Below are 16,732 nucleotides of genomic sequence, written 5' to 3' on the forward strand. Positions count from 1 at the left end.
ATCAATCCTTGGCTATTTATCAATGTGTTATTCTGTCTGCGCCATCCCAGGGTGGAGAAATCGATTTGCTTCCTGTCACTGGGGACCTATTGAGGGGAGCTGGAAGACTGACATATGCAGGGTCTGGGAAACGACTCAGACTGAGGATAATTGCTGCAGTGGGGAAGCAGCTTGGCCAGAGGACAGTTTGAGGTGGATGAGGCCTTGGGAAAGTTGGAAAACATTCAGAAAAGGGAAACAAAAATGATCCAGTTAAGCTGGATGTTGGAAGATTCAGGACAGATAAAAGAAAATCCTTTGTGCAGGGGGCAGGGGTGGCCGCTAACAGGTGGCTTCAAAGAGGATTCTTCCAATTCATGGCAGAGGAGTATCAATGGCAAGCAGCCACGATGGCTATTCTCTGCCTCTGAATACCAGTTGCTGGAAACTACAGAAGGGGAGAGGACTTTTGTGCTCAAACCCTGCTTGTGGTTTTCCCACTGGAGCATCTGGTTGGTCCCTGTGAGAAGAGGATGCTGAACTAGATAGACCATTGGCCTGGTCCAGCAGGCTCTTATTATGTTCTCATGTAGATCAGCTTGTGTGAAGTCGATCCTCTTCCAGCAAGGAAGAGGATCATGCCAAGCATCACTAATCCCATAGAACTGAATGGAAGCCACCTAAGGGCACAGTGCCCTGGGGTCTTGGCCTGGAAAGGTATCATCTTGGCCCATGAACAGGACAAGGAAGGTGATGAATACTCCTTCACTGGAGGTTTTAAAGCAGTCATTGGCTGGTCATCTGCAAGGGATTTTTGTGTTGTGATTCTTGCACTGCAGGGGTTGGGACAGATGACCCTTTGGGGTCCCTCCCAACTTTACAATTCTGTGATTCTATGAAAATGCATCTCTAGCCATCAGCCTTAATTGCAAGAGCTGTACTCATCTTCCTGTTTTGCCTTGGAAATCAGGTTAAGTGTAATCTGTCCTAGATTCTCCCGCAGATGGTTCGTTTCTTAAATACTTGAGGAGAGTTAAGTTGATCCTTAATTCCTTAATCTGGGAAGCAAGACAAACAGATTTGGAGGGGGGGGGAGGCTTTTCCTTGTTGCAAATCTGGCAGGAATCACCCAAGGCTTCTTTGCTTTTAATTCCTAAGGAGTTAATTGGAAGCAAGTAACAGGATGGGGGAGGAGGCCATGATTTTCCTTCCACGTTGGGGATGGTGGTTCTGTCTGTTATAGTGGGTAACTTGATTTATATTTTGTATTTGAAATTGTTTGTTTTTATGTTTTGGCATGGCCTTTGGCTAGCACAATAAACTTACTGATGATGAAACCTTGGGCATGGGGAAACCTCAATATTCCCTAGCCATTGCCTCATCAGTTCCCCAAGAGCTTCCATCCATCTCCACTGGGCTCCTGGGGAGCTGTGCAATATGGATGTTCTCCATGGTAGCCATGAGATTCAGGACAGATCGTTCCTGCAATCAATTAGGGTCTAGGCCCAGTTTTGGCACAGAAACTGCTTTGATCACCCTGTATAATGACCTCTATCAGGAGAGATAGGGAAAATGTGTCCCTGTTAATTCACCTTGACCTCTCAGCAGCTTTTGATACCATCACCCATGGGATCCTTCTGGAGCAGGTGTTAAGGGTGGATGGCACCACTTTACGGTGGTTCCAGTCCTACTTGGATGGTTGTTTCCAGTGGGTGATCCTTGGGGAGTGTTCTTCAGCCCAGTGTAGCCTTCAGTGTGAGATTCCTCAGAGTTAAATTTTATTTCCTATGTTGTTTAACATCTACATGAAAACTCTCAGTAGAATCACCTGGAGATTTGGAGTATGTTGTCAGCAATACACACACCTCCTTTATCTGATGACACACAACTCTACTTCTCTTTTGAGAATTGTAGCAGTGGATTTGCTGGACCATTGTCTTGGTAATGGACTGGATGAGAGCCAACAAACTGAAGCTCAATCCAGATAAGGCTGAGGCACTGTTTGTGGGTAGTTCACTAAAACTGATGGATGGGAAGTTGCCTGCTCTTGATAGGGTTATACTGCCTCTGAAGGAGTTCCATAGCTTATGGGTACTTCTGGATCCATTGCTATCACTTGAGGCTTAGGTGGCCTCAGTAGCATGGAGTGCCTTCTGTCAACTTCAGCTGGTTGCCCAGCTGTGCCCCTATCTGGACAGGGATAGCCCAAAGAGCCTCAGGGCCACAATATCTCAAGGACCACCTCTCTCCACCCAGACATTGAGATCATCCTCTGAGGCCCTTCTTTGTGTGCCTCCTCCACAAGAAGTCTGGAGGGTGGCAACAAGAGAAAGGGCCTTTTCTGCAGTGGCTCCCTTTTTGTGACATGTTCTCCCAGGGGAAGTTTGCCTGGCACCTTCATTATACACCCTTAGGCACCAGGCAAAAACATTCCTCTTTAACCAGGCCTTTGGCTGATTGACATCCAATGCCCATTTAAATGTGTTGTGGGGGATATTTGTTCTTTTTTAAAATTGTTTTTATTATTTTTTTATTATATTGTATTGTGTTGTGAACCAAATGAAGGGCAGTATACAATTAAAATAAATAAATACAGGAATCACAGCTACCTTTCTCCGCTTAGAGAGGAGGAAAGGGACCTCAAAAGACTGGGAAGTGGCATTTTGCTATTTTGAAGCAATGCAGGAATCTTTCACCCAACATATAGCTTGAACCCACGACCTTACGATTAAGAGTCTCATGCTCTACTGACTGAGCTATTGAGGATGACAGATCTGCTGGAAGAAGAAGGCTCTGGAAAATAAATATGGATTCACCAAATCTGGAGCATATTTCAAGTGAACATTTCCATACATGGGCTGCTTCTTGTTTGCTCATACTGGAAAGTGATCCATAACTTACTTTCCGTCAGGCAGCCTCCCTGGCCCATCACAGAGCTTCTCCGTGGGGGTGGGACCCTTTCGTGGGATGAATCATTCCCACCATGAATTACAGCAGCAGCAGCAGCAGCAGCAGATGCTATTGTGGAAGGGTCTGTATGATGATCACCTCACTGCTATTCCCAGCCCTGGCTTGGCCTTTTTAATATCGCAGAGAGGAAAAGTATACCTCGCCTCAAAAAGGAGGCTGGAAAAGGAAAGGGGATGGAGTGACTCTCCTCAGAGGAAAGGTTGCAGCATTTGAGTCTTCTTTAGTTTAAAGAAAGATAAGAAACGGTGTGATGGAAATTCATAAAATGATGCACGGCATGGAGAAATTGGATGGAGGAAGCACTCTTGTAACACTAGCACTAAAAGAGGATTCTGCCAATTCATGGAGGAGAGGACTATTAATGCCTACTAGCCACAATGGCTATGCTCAGCCTCCATAGTTGGAGGCAGCAATGCTTCTGATCACCAAGTACTAGAAAGCACAGGAGGGGAGAGTGTTGCTCTTGTGCTCAAATCCTGCCTGCTGGATCAGGCCAGTGCCTTAGCTGCCCAGCATCTTGTTCTCACACTGGTTGAACAGTTGCCCATGGGAAATAAGGAAGCAGGATTTGAGCACAAGAGCCCTCTCCCTTCCTGCAGTTTCCAGCAAGTGCTATTCAGAAGCACTGAATGGCTAGTAGCCATTCATAGCCCTCTATGAATGTGCCTAATCCTCTCTTAAAGCCTCTCAAGTTGGTGGCAATCACTGCCTCCTGTTGCAGTGAGTTCCCCAGGTTAACTACACACTGTGTGAATAAGTACTTTCCTTAATCTTCCAACTTTCAACTTAATTGGATGCCCAAGAGTTCTAATGTTATGAGAGAGGGAGAAAAACTTTTCTCTGTCCACTTTCTCCAAGCCATGCATAATTTTGCAAGCTTCTTTCACCCAACAGCAGGTTTTTTTTAAAACCTTTCTGTGGATGCCCCCCCCCCCCCGCTGCCATCCCCCTCCTGAAATGGCCTGGAGACTTGCAATCCCTTCCTCTGAATCAGTCAAGAACTCCTTGACTGAAACTTCACTCCAAACATGCAAGCAAGAGACTGGAGCTCTCCTTAGCAAGGGCTTGATAGTGTTAGACAGATAATTATTGATCTGGCCAGAGTTTATCCCAGCTGCCTAATTTCAATAAATGGTTGTGCTGGGGAATTAGCAAGGGATCTTGGTTGCCCTATTTCTTGGGGATCTGTCACAAACGTGATTTATACATGCTACAAAAAATTCATACTTACTGGTTGGCTGGGCAACTTTAGTTGGCAGAAGGTGCTTAGAAATGTTTTAGCATGTAAATATTTCCTCCTGGCTCTTAACATGCTGAGCAATGCCTTGAATAATGCCAAAGGCTTCTCTGCAAAACACGATCACTGAATTTCAATGTTGTCCCAGCTTTGTTTACACACACACACGCTAAAGGAAGAGAAATTGCCAGGAAAGAAAATGAAGCATTTCCAGGTTCTCTTCCAGATGGGAAGTCTTCTACTGCGGTGACCAATGCCCCACTGAGAGAGGCCCAGAGGAAGCCACACCATGGCTTTTGGCTATTTGAGTTGGTCTCTTCCTTCCAGCAGTCTGACTTGCCAGTAGTTATCAAATAAACAAAACAATAGAGTTGGAAGGGACTCCAAGGGTCATCTAGTTTGACCTCCTGCATTGCAGGAATCACAACTAAACCATCCCTGACAGGTGGTCATCCGACCTCTGTTTAAAAACCTCCAAGGAAGGAGAGTCCAGCTCCTTCCATTGTCAAGCAATGGCTTCTATTCTAAAGGCTACACATGCCCAACTCCCTCAACAGTTCCTCACAAGGCTTGGTTGCCAGACCCTCCATCTTCTTGGTAACTCTCCTCTGCACACCTTCCAACCTGCCTTCTTAAAGTGTGGTGACCAAAAATGGGCACAAAACAGGACATAGGTTAGGAAGTCATAATAGGTGCCAATGTGTACTTTCCCTTCCCAGAGTGACGCTGGGCATCTCTCCAGAACATGGCTAGCACCCATCTTGGGACTTAATAATTCAGTATCACACAAGAGCGTTCATGGGAGAAAGAAATGCTCCATCAGCTCACAATAACAATGCAATAAGCATCAGGACACCCTTCTTGGTTAAAACCTACAGGTGGATCTAGGCCATCCAAATGCCTGAAGAAGTCTCCAAGGAAGGTGGCCTGTATACAAAGTATGTCCAAATGTAGTAAAGGGCTTTGGACCTTACATGATAGATCCAAGCTCAAAGGGTAAACCTTCCATCGTCTTTAGTTGCCCAAAAGCACTCAGTACCTTTCTGCAGATTTGTGTCTCTGCCTGGAGCAAGTCTGTTAAGTAGCCCCTGACAGCCCAAGACTCACCCTTGAGGGCAACCAAACCCACAGGTGAAACAGGATTCTGGGCTGGAGTGAAGACAAATGCACTTGGGCTCACACCTCTAGCACACTCCTTGTTGCATCCTGTGAATAAGTGGTGGTAGTGAGGCTAATGTTTGCAGGATCCTTCCTTGGAAAAGAGGTCAGCCTTTATTAGCACTTGGTAATAGCACTTGGGGCTATTACTTCCTTGGAAAAGAGGTCAGCCTTTATTAGCACTTGGGGCTATAAGAAACCTTTGCAGAGTCAGGACCACCCAGAGTGAACATTTTGAAGCTGCTCTTGGTTAACAAGACTCTCCTCTGCGATTTAATGGAAGGAGGGCAGCCCTGTTATTACCATGCCCTATTTAAAGCTGTTAGCAATGTTTCTTTCCTTTTAATTCTTCTAAAACAGAAAAACACACAAAACCTGTAAAAGGAGCTAAAACCTGAAGAAAATCAGGGGGAGATGCAGGAACCCCATTGCTGGAAATCACGAGCAAATTATTTCCCAGATGAGAGGCCTTTTTGGCGCGGCGGAGATATTGCCCATTTTTCACAGCAGACAAAAACATTTTCCAGCGGATCAATTTAACGTCGCCAAGTCGGCTCTTTTCAACCCACAATCCATCATATTTCCCCTTCTGCAATCTGCCAGTGTCCAAGTGTTTTAAGTTTCAAATGAATTATTTGATCACGCACAAGCAAGGGGTGCCTTCCCCCCCCACCGAAATTAGGACATTGCCGGCCTGCCCCATTCGGGTCACAGGCCATTGGGGGGCTGCGTGGAAGAGCCCCCCACCCATCTAGGGCTTCTGTATTGGCAGCCCCGTTAGCCGGCTCATCTGTCAAAGAGATCCGGCCATCAATCACGGGGCCGCCTGATCAATATGCAGCTTATGCATTCATCGCTCCTTCTGGGAGACTATTAGGATGAAGTTGTCAGTGGAGCAGGAGCAAAGGGGGGGGGAGGGGAATGTGTGTCTGTGTGTCTGTGTCCACATGTATGTGTGTGAGAGAGTGGTCAGCAGCAGGAAGCATAACCCCAGCGGGAAGCCCAAAGTGAGCTGCTTTTTGAGCAAAAGATTTTTTTTGACAGATTTATTCGGAGGCTCCAGAATGCACTGCCGGAGGTGAATCATCCTTCAACAAGGCAGAACTGGGGTTTTTGGGGAGGGAAAGGGGGGGGAGACCCCACCCTTGATTGGCCTGTCAAGGTGATTTGTGAGCTGCACCAGCTCAGGTAATGGGTGAATCCTAGCATAATATAGTTGGAAGGGATCCCAAGGGTCATCTATTCCAACCTGCTGCAGTGCAAAAATCATAGTTAAAGCATCCAAACCCACCAGTGCAAGGGCACCAGGAGGTGGGTGGGGTGGTATCCAAGGCAGATCAGAGCAAGGGGGCTTGCAAATGAAGGACTCCACCAGTGGAAGGGCAGGGGGCTAGGCTCAGATTCTTACTAGCATGAGACTCCTTTTTAAACACCTTTTATGCTTTTATTTACCAGTGTTAATGAGGAATGGAGCAGGTGTATCCATCAGGATCAGGAGTAGCAGAGGCTGGCAGCTTCGAGACCTGTGGCTACATCTCTAGGGGAGCTCAGAGCCTGGTGGGCTTGCTTCTGTCTGCCTCTTTTCAGTTCTGGAGGGCTGTCCTGACCACCAGACCAGGAGACACTCACAGTACCTTTCCGCTCACCTCACCTTTATGTCTAAAAGAGATGCAACACTTGGTTTGTTTGTATTGTTTGTTTTTATATCCCACCTTTTCTCCAGGGAGCTCAAGGTGGCGTATATGCCTCTCTTACTCTCTGTTTTCTCTTCACAACTGCCCTGTGAGGTAGGCTAGGCTGAGAGACTGTGACTAGACCAAGGTTACAGCTTCATGGCTGAGTGGGGACTCGAACCCTGGTGTCCCCAATTATTGGGACAGCATACTATGATGGTGATGGTGATAGTGGTGATTGGGGCAGCTAGGAGAATACAATACATAACATCTAAACACAAAGCAGGTGTATTTGTTTTCTTTATCATATGCAAATATATACAGATACAGTCAATTAATTGACTTAAGCTTAATTAATTGAGGCAGTGATGCCACCAACTTGGATGGTATTAAAAAAGGAATTCACAGAGAGGCTATGCTCTGCCTCCCCAGCTGGAGGCAGCAATGCTTCTGAATCCGTTGCTGGAAAAAACCACATGAGAGCAGAGGGCTCTTGTGCTTGAATCCTGCTTGTGGGTTTCCCTTTAGGGCATCTGGTTGGCCACTGAGAGGTCAAAACAATGGACTAGATGGGCTACTGGCCTGATCCAGCAGGCTCTGCTTACATTCTTATGTATGTATGTGTGTGTGTGCTGGTGGGGGTGTTGTTGAGCCTTGATTCCTGACACTAATCACTTTGACCTCCATGGCTGGCCGCTTAATCCAAGGCTTCTGACCCTGTGACCCCAGGGGCCTTCGATAATGATGCAATAAAAGGTATTGGGTGGGGAATGAGCTTTGCCTTTGCACAGGGAGCCCTGGCATACAATACGCCCTTAACTAATTTGGGAGAAACCTGGGAACACATAGACTTATTGCATTAACTTTAATCTCCTCTGTTTACAAGACACGAGTTCCTTCAGAGACCTCATAAAAACATCCCTTCACCTCTGACCTCACAGGGAAGCCACCGTTCACATGTAGGCAGAGAGCAAAAAACACCTGCACACCCCTCACTGTTCATGGGGTGGACACCATTTTGTCCTTTTCCTCAGGCAGGCAGCAAAACGTAATGGGCCAGACCTCAACATGGGCTGCCATTTTGAGCATGCTGGCAAACTCTGTAGAAACTTCTCCATCCACCTGGGATTCTGGGGTTTTTCCTTTTTAAAAATGAACTGTGGTACCCACCAGACTTTGAGGGAGGGAGAGGTCCCCCCCCCATCCCTCTCTTTTTTCCTGCCCTCCTCTTCTGGGCACTCCAGCTCATGTTACCTCCTCCACCAGGCCATCTGCTCCGCAGGGCCAGGACTTGTGCATAATTCACTAGTGTTGAGCAGTGAAGTCCTCGTGAGCCATTGTAAGCCAGCTATTCATGAGGAAGTTGCCTCCGAGGCCCAGATCTGGTGACGGGAAACCAGACACCCTCCATGGCTGACTCCTGATCTCTTGTCCTTTTGCCCTCCTGCACACATTATGCAAGGGAGAGGCTGAAAGGGAAGGAGGTCGATTGGGCATTGGAGGGGGGAGGGAGAGGTGGGCTGTCTTCTCCATGCAGGAATCAAACACCTGTGCTAAAATCCAGACATGGAGAAGTACTGGTTTTCGTGACAACTGAGTTAGTGTCACTGCAACTGCGTGGTCGTGATGGGTGCAGTTCAGCCTTAGGAAAAACTGTGTCATCTCTTTCCAAAACTTTTTGATAGGAATACCCTTCTGAGGGGCCGGCCCTAATGTTAGATGGGGTGAGGAAGCAGCCTCATGCAGCAGAGGCTGGGGTGCAGGGAGGGTGTTGAAGTGTCAGAGGCTGAAGGTGGCATTCCAGCATTGTGGAGGATGCAGGCCCCTTGCCAGCATGGAAGGAAGACACTGAACTCAACCCAGCCATACTCTGTGGGTTAAGTCCAGCATTGCCCTAAGGAACATGCCTGGTTAGTGCAAGCATGCATTGGTGGGTCCTGGGATCATCAGAAGACACCCACACCCACACTTTGTCTTGCAGGCATTTGTCTCTTTATGCCACTAAAATGCACTCTTGGGTAGCTGTTGGGTGTGTGTTTGTCTGATGCTTCCCGGAGTCTGACACAGCCATGTGGCCCCAGGTAACTTGAGGATCTGCCTCCTTTCTCAGTTTCCGCCAGCATTCATTTTTAAAAGATATCCCAGCATGAATATTTAACAGGCAGTATTAACAAAAGATCTGTAGCTAACATTTGGCAGGCATCATTTTGGACACAATGGGCAGGGGCAAAAGCTGGGCTACTGGGGGCGGGAAACAAGGCTGAAATGGAAAAGTCACTACTATAAGGCTGCCAGCCCATTAAATAATATTAGCTAATTAATCTCTGAATGGAATAAAACCAACTTATTACCAAAACCTTGGCAAGGGTGTGTCTTTGTGGTATAGGTACCTTATAATTCAATAAAACAGAACGTTTTCACATCCTTTTTTTCATCCCAGGTAAAAGCAACACTCAAGAGTCCAAATAAGCAGTCAATGAGCAATTATCAAAAACTTTATTGTTGCCTTTTTTATGGGGAGGCTTGTGGTGTATGTAAATGTGTCTGTGTGTGCAGGTGGTGCTTGGAAGCTGATCCCCAGCTCTGCATCCTCTCCAAATACACTAAATAAGTAAGATGGGGGAGGCCTTGGAATCTGTACCTTCTTCTTGGTTGAGGGACCAGGTTCCTATGTTCTCTCTCCATTGTCAGAGGCAGTGATGCTTCTGAATGCCAGTTGCTGGGAACTGCAGGAGAGGAGGGTGCTCTTGTGCTCAAGTCCTGCTTGGGGGCTTCCAGTAATTGGCATCTGGTTGGCCATTGCGAGAACAGAATGCTGCACTTGGTGGGCCATTGACCTGATCCAGTAGGTGGTTCTTATGTTCTTATGGAACCTCCATGTCCAGAGGCAGTCTATACTAATTCCTAGGTTTATAGGGGCATTTGGCCATGATAAGAAGAGGATGCCAGGCAGGATGGGCCCTTTTTGGCCTGATCCTGCAGGTTCTTCTCATGCTCTCATGTTTCAGCACTTAAAATGTCCCAGCAAAAACACTAGAGCTGACCGAACTCAACCCACTCCTGTCCTTTTGCCCCTGTACTATAAATGAAAGGACTGAGTGTGAACAGTTCAGATGTTGGCACATTTCCGAGACTGATGTAGTCTAGAAGCAGGTGATCACTTTGCATATTTTCTATCATGACCTTTAAAATAATTAACTTGCAATCATTACAGCGGAAAAAGGGTAAAAAAAAAAAAAAGCAAAGCAGCATTTCCAGCTTTGTCCAACCTTGACCCCAGGAACTCGTTACCAAAACAGTGGCTGGCAGGATTACCCAGTGGAATCGGATTCCCTGACTGAATTGAAACCAGTAGCTCCTTTCCTGCCAAAACTATGTGTGCTAACAAACCCTTAATTGCTCTGCAATCCTACATACAATAGATAGGATTTGGAGGATGGGAAAGTTGAAAATTGGAAGGGGGTTAATTTTCAGAACACCTGCAGGACAAGAAGGCAAATTTCCTGTTGCTGAAATCTGCTCAAGCTCTCAAATCCAACATCTGCATATTCCATGTTGATTGTGCAGCCATCTCCCATCTGTGCAATTAGGACAGGCAGCCATGACATGGTCAGAAGGCAGGATCAGTCACATCAAAGATCCACTTCTCTGCGGTTTCCACCACCCACCCCTGTTCCAGCTAATATCACCTTGCATAGCCCAGGTTCATAAAGAGGCCACTGCTGGATCAAGCCAAAGGGAGCCCACCATGCCCAGCAGTGCCCAACCAGGTGCCCACAAAGGGAAACTCATGAGCAAGCAGAACATGAGTGGAGCAGCTTTATTTCTCATTTATGATCCACAGCAACTGATATTCAGAGGTAGACTGCTTCTGATCCTTCAGGCAGTACATAGCCATTGTGGCTAGTTGCCACAGATAACCTTCTCTCCATGAATTTGTCCAGTCCTCTTTTAAAGCTGTCTAGGTTGGTGACCAGCACTGCCTTTTGTGGGAGGGAGTTCTACAGTTTAACAATGAATTGGGTGAAGAAGTCCTTCATTATTATTATTATTATTATTATTATTATTATTATTATTATTATTATTTTCTGTCCATCATTTCTGTCTGACATTCAGCTTCATTGGACAACCCGGTTGAGTATTAGTGTTATGAAAGAGGGGGGGGGGGAATTACCTCTCCCCACACCACACACTATCTTCTTCCCTTCCATCATGATTTTGTCCCTTCCCAGACTACCAGGGAAGAGCAGCCCAATTCCTTGTGGAGCAAAAGGCCTTATAGTGGAGCCTCCCAATTGGCTATAATTGCGTAGCCTGAATTTGCTGGATGTGACTGACTCTCCCCAGCAATAGTAAGAGTCTGGAAGCCCACCCCACCCACTCCCTCACCCCCGTGGATGGTGCCCAGCCTTTGGAGACCTTTTGCAAGGAAGGGGTCTTGGGGAAGGCTGTTCTGAGGAGCATCCCATCATCATCATCACCACCACCACCACCTGTGCCCATTAATCCGTGATAGCTAGCCAGATTAATGCACACAGTAGTTACAAAATCTCATTCCACTGCCTCTTCTGGGTGAGAAGGATTAATGGCAGGGCTGTCATATCTACATATTTACATAATTACAAAGAGGTGGAGAGAGAGGAGCAGCTCCCAAGGGCTCATTCACAGGCCCTTCTTCTGACCCTGTGACATGGGGAAAATGTCAAATCACTTTTGTTGGCGCGGGGGGGGGGGGGGCGGCGGCAATTTGCCTTCAATGATTCTCTATCTGGTTTGCTGCAGGAAGATTCCCTCAAATACCTCCTTTTACTACTGGAAGATCTGTGGGCTGACATCAGGTAGCCACCGGCAGGGGTAGGTGAGACACCCAGAGCTTAGCCTGAGACAGATTTCATGGATGCAACAATAGAGAGCACTCTGGTTGACAGTAAGAGCTGTTCAATTGTGGAACAGACTCCCTTGGGAGGTTGCAGATGCTCCTTCAGTGTAGGTTTTTTAACAGAGGTTATGAATGCTTTAGTTGAGATTCTTGCATTGACTAGATGTCACTTGGGTTCGCTGCCAACTCTACAATTCTATGATTCTATGACTCATTTCTACCCTTTCATAGTTTGTTTAACAAATCTGAAGCTAACCACAAGAAAACCCTGACTGTGTTCCTTAAAATGCGGAATTACTATCAGTAGCTGTGCTTTTTGACTGTCCAGGCAAAACAATTGTCAGCTGAAGTTCCCTTTGTTGCTGCAACACACACGAGCTAACTTTGCCACAGTGTGAATTCAGGCAGAGATTTACAAGGAGGCTTTTAACAGATGATCTGTGTTGTGCAAGGTGGATCGATTATTGGCAGCTTTCACTCATTTGGGTGTCAAAATCTAGATTTACCTTTGTTTGGTCACTGGGATTGTGTGCTGTTTGTTGCATGTGTGAGAGGGCCTCTGCGTAAATATGGTGGCGTGATCTGAATCTGAGCCTCTCCAAAAGCAGTGCTAAGACCAAGCCTCAAAGGTTTCCCTCTTCAGGTGCCTGAACATTCATTTGGCCTTACTTTTTTGGGAGCCCAGATTGTGAGCCAAGGTTATTCATCTCCCTCCCTCTCCACCTTTATTTGGCTGGTAAGGCTGACACCCCCCTCCTTTGACATAACCACAACCACAACCGCTTTCCATTCCTAGGTACGGCTATAAGGCCCCACAAGCTGGCACCCTGATGACCCCTGATGGCACCTTTGAAAAGTCTCAGCAAAGATTCCCCCCAAACTCCATAATGCATAGAAAACTGTTTGCTCTTCCTGCTCAGTTCCACTTCACATTGGCTTGCCCATTTAATGGTCCTTAATATAGATGAGGTTTCCTTAGTTCCTGACCCCCACCCCAATCTTAGCGGTAAAGCAGGTTGTGACTTCTCCTCCTACTTGCCCATGAAGCACACGGCCCAGTGTGTCATCCACTCCCCTGTCCTTTACAGGGCTATGGCAAATTCAGTGCTTCCCTCCACCCCACATAAAGCCCACATTCTCCCCATGCCCTGGTGACCCTTCTCCTGCTTTCTGCTCCAGAGCCAAAGGATTCCCATTTCACTGGGCTTTGTGTGGTGCCTCCTCTTGCTCCCATATAATTCCCTTGAAGAATCTGTGGTGTTCTTAGTAGATTCCATAATCACAAAAGGTAATTAAAACTGCCAGAGTCTAATTAAACCACTTAATTAAACACCCCTTTGGCAGCAGCTTGTGACTGCAGAGCCAAATAATCACAACTGCTTGGGTCTCTCCTGCAGAGCCTCCTCCCTCAATTCTTGGGGCAGGAATAGGCCGTAAATCAGAATAAAAGGAATCAATACTCACTCTTTGGGAAAAGATAATCAAGGCCAAGCGATCTGATCACTAAGCATTGCAAGGACCAGCCTTAAACCAGAGTTGGGCAGTCTGCAGCGGGGCTCCATTCCTACCCATACCAGGCCTAGGGGAAGCTGGCATGACTGTGGGATCATGGCTATGGATCATGTGCAGAGTATCTACCTCTGGTGCCGAGGCAGATGCAGGCATGCAGGATGGCCGACAAACGTTATTCTGGTGTGAGATGAATGAGGGTGTGAGGCTTGTCAATAAACTCATAAAGACCCACAGCCCCATAATGGCCGTTCAGAAGGGAAAGGCCATCTAGGAAGCAAACAATTGTGACCCTTATTGATAATTGCATTGGCTCCCAAAGCTATTGGCACCTCAAATCAGCTGGGCAATGCAGGGCCCACTGGGAGCAATGACTGAAGGAGCCAGCAGGATCCTTCCAGAGGGGAGGATGGAAGCTTGCCCGCTCCTCACACAGGGCCATTTTGCCAAATGAAAATTGACATTTTGGACTGAACTTTGTGACCTCCCATCATTACGCTAATGGCCTCCTCTGAAGCAGAATCTCTGAGGTTGGGCTTAGGAGTCTATATGGATTCCTTGGGTGGGGAAACAAGGAGCAGCGGGCAACAGAGGCTGTCTACACACACAGCTTAATCCAGGCAGAAGGAGGTTGGAGAGAGAAAGGTGCTTCCTCTCATTCTCACATAGGATGGCCATTGTTGAAAAATAAAGGGCAGAGATCTGCATAAAATTTGTACGGATACAAAACACCACCACCACTACTGACCTGTGTTTTGGGGTGGATGAATGAGGGGACTCAAACATCCTCTTGTTTTTTTAAAAAATCACCTTGTACAAATATCACTACACACACATATATATATTGAGATGCATATAGCTAAATGCACCCTTGCATATACATCACACACAAAACCTATCACCACCTTGCATTGCAACCACACTGTGACACATTGTGACACAGTGTTTCGGCTGCAATGTGTAGGTGTGTTGTGCGAACACACCCCACGTTCCTCCCAGGGCTGGAAAGAGGCTAGTTTAACTTCCAGTTTGCCAACCTAGCAGTTCGAAAGCACCCCCGGGGGGAAGTAGATAAATAGGGACCACTTAACAGCGGGAAGGCAAACGGCGTTCCGTGTGCTGCGCTGGCTCGCCAAATGCAGCTTGTCACGCTGGCCACGTGACCCGGAAGTGTCTGCGGACAGCGCTGGCTCCCGGCCTATAGAGTGAGATGAGCGCACAACCCTAGAGTCTGGCAAGACTGGCCCGTACGGGCAGGGGTACCTTTACCTTTGCTAGTAAAACTGAATTACTGTGTCGCAAAATGTCTAAAAAGTGTGTCACCAGCATGGAAAGTTTGGAAAGCTCTAGTCTATACTATAAGACCAGTGGTGCCCAATAAGGGGCCCAGGGGCCCCTGGGGGTCCACAGAACACACCCAGGGGGTCCATGACCCCTTTCATTGCATCCCCCCAACTAATTTTTTGTCATTTTTGCATGGTAATATCACAAATTTTATTGTCTGATTTAGTGCTTGCTGTGTGATTTTTCAATATATTTTGCCAAAATCCATTTTGAAATCACACTGAGCTGATGATTTTGACCTGGCAATATGCAGCAATACATGGCTCCTGACGCAAAGGATAGCAGGGCAGCCAATTTCTAGGCACCATATCTCACGATGATCTCAGCCGATAACAACACTGATCTACCTTCCCCTCATGTTGAGGGGAAACAGGGCAGATGATTGCCCTCACTGCAAGGCACCATGGCACTACCTTCCCCTGGCACTGAGGCGGAGCATCTTTTCTCAGTCAGCAGGAAAGCAACAGCAGTCACAGTGGACGTGCATCTTTGCTGGCTGCCACCACTGATATGCACCCAACCCCCACTTCCATTATATTTGCCTGATGTTCTGTGATGATTTGGGTGGTAACTCTGCCAGGAGGCCCTCCCAAAAGCAAAAGTATAAAATATCAAACACGCTTTTGTTTAGCTTTCTTCGCTGATTATTCTGTAAGGACCAAGTTACAAATGTAATAAACGGATCAAAGTCTACTGGCTGCTATTGCTTTGGTATTCTTGGTTGTATTGCCTCTGTCTTTTCTCTGACCATCTAGCAATCTCTTTATCAGGCTCCTGCGTCTTCTGTGGTGTGTAGGGATCCCTCAAAGCTCCCTGCCTCATATATATTTTTTTCAAAAACCTGGCAACCATGAAGGGGCGACAGCTTCCCCCTTTAACCGGCACCAGGCCAATTTGCCGAATCGGGTTCAGACCCAAAGGGAAGTTTTGGGCTCTATCTCTGTCCTGTGTCTGCCCAGTCACACCAGTACTGACTGGGGCTCCTCAGATTGGGCATCCAAAGCAAGGGGGCAGGCTCTGTTTCCATCCTCTTTATTATCTCCAGTATAGCCACACCTGTTGACTGCAATCGATTGTTATGAAGTGACAGGGATGCTTCAGGAAGCAAGGGGACCATTCTTTTCCCTGCACTATCATCGGTTTGGCCGCACTGACATTGCTAAAGGAGGAAGCATTCATAGAAGGTGGCCCTTGTTTCCTTAGCTTGTAAGAGGCAGGAGGATTGCCAGGGAAACACTCTTCAGTGAGGACAGTGGGAAGAGAGGGACCGGGACACAAACCACCCCAGAAGGCTGTAGGTGCTATAGGAGGGATGGAATCCAGATGGTATCCGGTGGGAGAGCTGTCATGACAAAGGCCATGGTCCCAAAATGTGCCCACATTCTACCACAACTCACTGGGGAGAGATGAAACTTGCTGAAAGTATAAAGAGCTTCTAAGAATGGTGCAACCTGTCTGGGATTTGACATTTCCCAAGGAAGTTCCCGGCTCCATGCCAGCAGGTCAGGAACATGATGGAGGGTTAAAGATGGGTCAAACACCATTGCCTGAGCCATCACAGTTCACCCTGTGTACAATATTGTGACTTTTGGTTGTTGAGTTCCATTCATAAATACACTATTTCATCCATAATTTTGACATTTACATTCATAAAACACAGAGCAAGGTTTGTATATTAATTATTTCTGGAAGGCATGCACTTTTAATTATCAACAGATATGATCAGTTTAGGGCAAAGGTTTCCAACCTTTTTAAGTCCACAGCTCCCTTGACCAACCACATCCTTTCTGCGGTTCCTTCGTGGAAGCCGCTTACACTGGGGTTCTGTTACAGGATGAGCTAAGTGGAGATTTCCCCATTCTGCCTTGCCCCTTTTCAGCACGATTTTTGGTGCTTGTGTAAGTGGGAGTGCATGTGTTGATGGGAACCCAAGCAACGCCATGGCTCTGCAGGGCTGAGCTGACTCACTCCACATGGCAGCCC

Source organism: Podarcis muralis, chromosome Z, assembly GCF_964188315.1.
Source record: "Podarcis muralis chromosome Z, rPodMur119.hap1.1, whole genome shotgun sequence".
NCBI lineage: Eukaryota > Metazoa > Chordata > Lepidosauria > Squamata > Lacertidae > Podarcis > Podarcis muralis.